Genomic DNA, 6,000 nt, shown 5'->3' on the forward strand with positions numbered 1-6,000 from the left:
AACTGGAAAATGAACTGGGGAAATGTCAGTTCTTTGCTCTCACTGCTAACAGTACTAATCACTGCGAATTTACCAGCGCATGGGTGAAACTGTCAGATCACCTAGGGGAGCTAGTAGAAAGCAGTGAACAACGTGTTGATGACACTGGACATTGAGGAGAGAGAAAGGAAGGTATGCATCTCCATCTCTAAGCAGAGGTTTCCATAAGGCAAGCAGAAACACAAAGCATATTTTCCCTTAAACCTGGAGGGCAAAGAAGGGGATGAGGAGAAGCCTACTGAATTATTTACATCTTCATGTCACACTGAATGTAAGATGGACTCACTATCCCAAAGGAGAGTAATCACACAGCATGAGAAACCTCCTTTACCACTGCAGGGAACGGGCCAAGGGACCTGCTTGTCAGAAGATCTCAAGCCTGATCTGTCCCTTTTGTGAAGGATAAAAGCTACTTTACGCTGCGTGTTTCTGGGAGTCTGGCTAGGTCAGTGAAGTTGAGCCTTCCTTACACCTTCCTGTATGGTAACTAATTTGCAAGATACTGTTATACTTCTTTTTCTCTCCCTTTGTTATTTTCTGGACCAGTGAATATGGTTTTTGCCTGTTTCTTCTGTAGAGCCAAAGGTTCAATAGTAGGAATAAGGAGTATGTCCCCACTTGGACAAAGAAGGTAACTGTGTTTGGATGTGGTATGTGGTAGTTAAATGTACTAAGCAGTATGCTGTGGCATAAAACAGGAGTTATGTGTTATTGTTGTTGTTTGCATTTCGATGAATCTGTAGGAGGACAGGATTTCATCTGGGCTTTTGTGTTTAGCACCTGGCTGCTGTGACTTTCATTCTGAAGAGTTTGAGTCATGTCACATGTTGTGAAAGAGCTTGTTAGTTATACTAAAGCAGATTATTAATCACTAAAGGCAATGGAAAGAAAAGAAACAAGGCTATTCGGTCCTACAGGTGTTGATCGTCAGAGTGCCAGCACTTAATAGTGTTTTGACAGTCAACATTGCCATGGCTGGCATCCCTATCCTCAGGGAGTCTACAGTCTGTTTATTTCACATTGGAATGAATGGGATTTTGATATTGATATTTGATCTATAGGATTTGATATTTTGTTTCTGGACAAAGAACCTAGATATTAGTGCTTTAATTCCATTATTTTCTAGTTTTCTCAGTTTTCCTAGGAAATAAAGCAATACTGCTCATGCTGTATACATAGGTTATTAACACAGTGAAGCTAAAGACTGAAGCTGAGAAAAATAATGATTAATTTTGATCCTGCTTTGAAAAACCTGAGGCCTTTTTACACAGAACACTTAATGATATACATCACATTTTACATAGCCCTGCTAACATTCAGCACAAAATTCCTTTTCAGTGGCAGTGTTCTGCATTGCTCAGCACACCGCAGGTCCTACTAGGGACCCAAAACCCAAGGAATACTCAGTGTGCATGTATTTAACAAAATGCAAATTGGTTAACGCACTGTTGCACAAACATTCTGTGGAGGAGTCATCTGGGACGCAGCTCTCTGGTCTGGCTCTTAGCTTCCACAAGTCATTGGTCATGCACTCAAAGGAAATAAATTCAGTCTGTGTGGAAATTTTTTATTCCAGTTTGAGTGATCTTTGTATTCCTATGTTTTCCAATAATATAAGAACATATATACATGTATATATAGTTTTTGTGATTTCAGTTTCTAAATTCCACAAAAACAGTAGATGGAAAGTGCTTAGATTAGTGAGTAGTAGGCATAATTTTTACTAGACTCCAATGTTGTAACTGCAGCAAAGAATCCATGGCATTTCTGTGATATACTACATATGAACCACAGTATTCAGTCTTAGTATGGATACTTTTTGTGTGATCATATTGCATATAGAAAAAACTTTTAATAGGTTAACTGTTTCAACTCCTACCTACCAGTTTGCTTCAGAAACTGCTAGCGAAATTCGTTTCTGCACAGTTTTCACAGCAGCCTTTACTCAGGAAGGTCTCTTGATACCAGAAGTTCTGATTTCAAACACCATTTCCCTTTTCATGTCATTAGTTACATTGTAACAGTTAAGAAGCAAACAGTTTATAAACACCAGAGTCTTGCTATGTGTTAATTATCTATGAAGCATATTATTTTCAATGTAGATCAATATAAAGAAATAATACTATAAATCAATAAAAACAAGCTTCATTTTAATAGAAGTCAATCTAAAAAAAAAGTGCTTCTTTCCTTCTTCACTCTTCAAATTATTCTTATGGTGATACATTGTGAAACCATGACAACAAAAAAAATCACAAGAGAGGTCTGAAATAGCAGACTACCTTCAGCTAAAATTAAGCTAAGGAAAACGAAGAGAGTACGCATAACTGTAATAGTTGGCTACACCTTTACAGCAAGACTAAAATTTTTCTAAAGGAACTGTGGTGTCAATACTTTAAATTTGTCTATACTGGTTTGAAAGCACGTCTGTCCTCTGTAACTCTCCTAAGAGGCACAAAAATGTAGATCTAGGATCTTCTCTTCCTCCTGTCTTCCTTGTGAAAAAATGTTGATATGTGAACATACATTTGTGTACCTATGTACATATTTTGAGCACAGATGGAATTTCCTCACCAAAGTAATCAAAGATCCCATTTCTTTAGCAAAAGCCATAAGGCTGCCTTTCACCTTAACTTGGTTCATATGCTAATGCCAGAACATTTCTCAACTAGCCATCCACTGACACCTTTCACTCACTTGTACCCCCCACTCTTTTCACCTCTCCAAATGACAGTCATCCTTAAACCTGACCCAGCAGTCTTGCTTTGCAAGAGGGAAAAATGTCAGTGGAGAGAAACTGTGCATGAAATACATCATCCTTCAAATCTATTGGACTTTACATCTCATTTGTCACTGCCATCTACTGTTTGGTGACTAGTGTTTATGCATATTCCCCCATTAAGTGAAGGTTTTCCAAATGGAGGGTATAAAAGCACCTTTCTATATTGAACATAACAGACATATCTGAACTTGATCTAAACAAGCAGGCCTCATCCTGGGCTAATTTACTTTGACAAGGAGGATGGTCCATTTTCAGCATACAGGGTAACACACTTAACATTTAGAAATTGATTTATCTCTATACTTCACCATCAGCTTAAAAAACGTGTTATAACAGACTTCAGATACATTAATAGCTCTTATAATTTGAATGAATGCAAATATTAGCATAAACACAAGTCTAGACAGACCATTGGTTTTCATTTAGTCTGTTCCTTCTGTCTCTCAGAGAACATGAAGACTATTCCAGTTTTCCACAAGGCTTTATTATCCAACTCTACTCATCATTAAACCCCACAAATATCCCTGACGCCTTCTATGACAACTTCTCTTGTGTTGGGTCTGCTAACTCATATATTTCAATTGCTTCATATTTCAGTAAAAACTGTTGACTTTTTTATTCTTATATTTGCTCCTGTGGTCTGAATGCAGGCCCCCACCTGGATGATTTCCTCACTGATTTGGATTAAGTTAGGCTGGCTTGGGTTTTTGGTTTTGTTTTTATGTATTCACTGAGCTTTAGAGAAGACACTGACTCCTTCAGACTTATATTTCGCTGATCAGCAAGGTGCAGGTATCACAAGTTATCATGAGACTGACACTTGAAAAGGGATCACAGATGGTTAGTGGCCACTTTAAAATGAAAAAAAAAGAAGAAGAAAAAAAAAGTCAGTTTCACTGGCAGTTCTCTTTCAAACGGTGTTTAAAGGAGCACTTCCAGTCCTGGCAGGCAGTGTGGGGAGGCCTAGGACGTAAATAGCTGCAAAGTGCTCAAACAGCAGGTGTGCTATGGTGTGATATACTTTTTGCATGGGATAGCTACCACTGTGACATTCATGCACTTCAAAGAAGAAATGGTAAAAGATCCTTCCTGATGTCTGTCAGGAGCTTCACCTTGAAAAAATAAGACTAGTGGTGCATTCTGAAAGCCCCCATGCGCAAGTGATCTGCTGGATGCCTTAGATCACTAGCAGGAGGGAGTTTGTGATCCTCTGGGGATGCTTCACTGGGAGTATCTCCTTTCGCTCTCTCTTGGACTCCTTGGGGCTACCAGTGGAAGTACCTCAACTGAGGTTCTTCCCACTTGCTGCAATTCAAAAGCAAAGCTATCGTCAAGGATACCGGTGTCTAGTCATTAATTTAAAAGCTGAAATTGCAGGCAGGAGGCTATGGATTAAAAAATTGGAGCTGAGCCTAACTCTCGCCTGGTTTTGCCAGACAGCTGGGCTGATGCCATGACTGGCTTCTACGGCATCGCATGCAATGCTCAAAGTACTTGACTCCAGGAACCAGCCCACCAGTGAGGGCACCATTTGGCTTGGTGCTGAAGTGACAAAAAATCCCCATCAAGAAAAAAAAAAAATAATACAGTCACTTGATTAATGATAGAGTTGTTTAGGTTTTTTCCACATTCCGTAGAGCAAGCATTCCTACTGTCCGTGCTCCCTGCAAGTGTCTTTGGCAAGGGGCTTTGCCTACCTCACTAACAGATGGAACGGGCGCTGACCCTGCCAAGTCCTACGCTTCTTTCAACCTTGCAAACCGCATGCCACTGCTGCCTTCTCCAAATTAGGCTTTAAACTCGCTCACGTCCCTCTCCCTCAGACACTGCAGAAACTGTGCTGTAGTGGAAAGACAAAATGGAGGTGAAGCTATCAGCACTGCTAGAAGACACCCAGTCCAGAATGTCTCTTTTAACTGTTTTCCCCTGTATAGATTAATCTGAACAGCAGGTTGGGACTCTGCAGAGTTGCTGTTAGCAAAGGTCATTTGGGTGGACTGACAATGTCCTATCTCCATCTGCTGCTAGGTCTTAGATAGGGAGCAGCAAGGTAGCGTTGAATTGTCCCATCCACTGTGTAGATCTCATAGGCAGGTAAATTAATGTATAAAACCAGCAGTGGAGCCATTTGGTGCACTTTGGCAGCGAGCTGGCAGAGATTCTGAGGGAAGTAATTCAGGTCTGAAAAGAAAGGCCTGGAAAATGGGAAGTCAAAGAAATAAAAGTGACAATGAAACGTCCTTGCTAATAAGGTTAACACAAAAGATATTCAGAAAGAAAATGCTTGTGTTACAGGAGGTTTTGGTGAGGGCAAAGGGAAGTAATTTTCAGCAAGACCTTATTTCTTATCACTTGCCTGAAAAATGCCTTTGTACCTCACAGCCACATGGAGACAATGGTAATGCCTGTGGTTGTCACCAGGAGTCCCAAACATCCACTTTTGGTTCCAGCAGCTACAAACAATCTGGATGCTGCCAACAGGTCAGCCCCTCAAAATCCCATGTATGGAGGTAGCTGAGGAGGAGTGCAAAGTAAGGTAAATCAACTCAGTCTCCTCCACGCTCCCTGTGCTCCCTTTCCCACTGTTCGCATGTGCTGGCTCCTGTAACCTACTAAAGGCCTATCAGGGTAAAACTACAAGTGCAGCTGGCATATTTAATTTATCCTTTTTATTCCTCCTGAGAAGTTCCTGATGTGTAAGTTTTGCTAGAGAGTCCCCTGTACACCTGTATGAAAAACATGAAAAATCCCAGTTGGGTGTACAAGTGCAAGATACTCTTTCTGAATTCATTGGCTTCAGTAAATATCACATTCTGTTCAAGGCTGCTCTGAGAAGAAAAAGCCAAAGCAGTATGAAGCCAGGTATTTTACATAGATAAATTCTTCAATCTAATTTTAAAGTAAGGTGCTTTATACTTAGTACACAAATACTCCTTCTGACTTGTACCTGGAAAATACATTTTATTTTCCATCGCTGTGGTCATTAAAAGTCCTAGGGTGTTCATGTCATAGTCTGAATGTGTATTATAATCCATAATACAAAGGAGGTTTTCTCAAGTTGTCTTTAAACTGTTACAGCTCTTCAGAAAAATATACAGTTTTCGTTTATTCAACAGTCGTATATAAAGAACCACTATCAGCCTTATTGCTTATCTCTTGCTTATGTCTCAAAAAACTGTAAA

Source organism: Haliaeetus leucocephalus, unplaced genomic scaffold, assembly GCF_000737465.1.
Source record: "Haliaeetus leucocephalus isolate CR32 unplaced genomic scaffold, Haliaeetus_leucocephalus-4.0 Scaffold251, whole genome shotgun sequence".
Classification (NCBI taxonomy): domain Eukaryota; kingdom Metazoa; phylum Chordata; class Aves; order Accipitriformes; family Accipitridae; genus Haliaeetus; species Haliaeetus leucocephalus.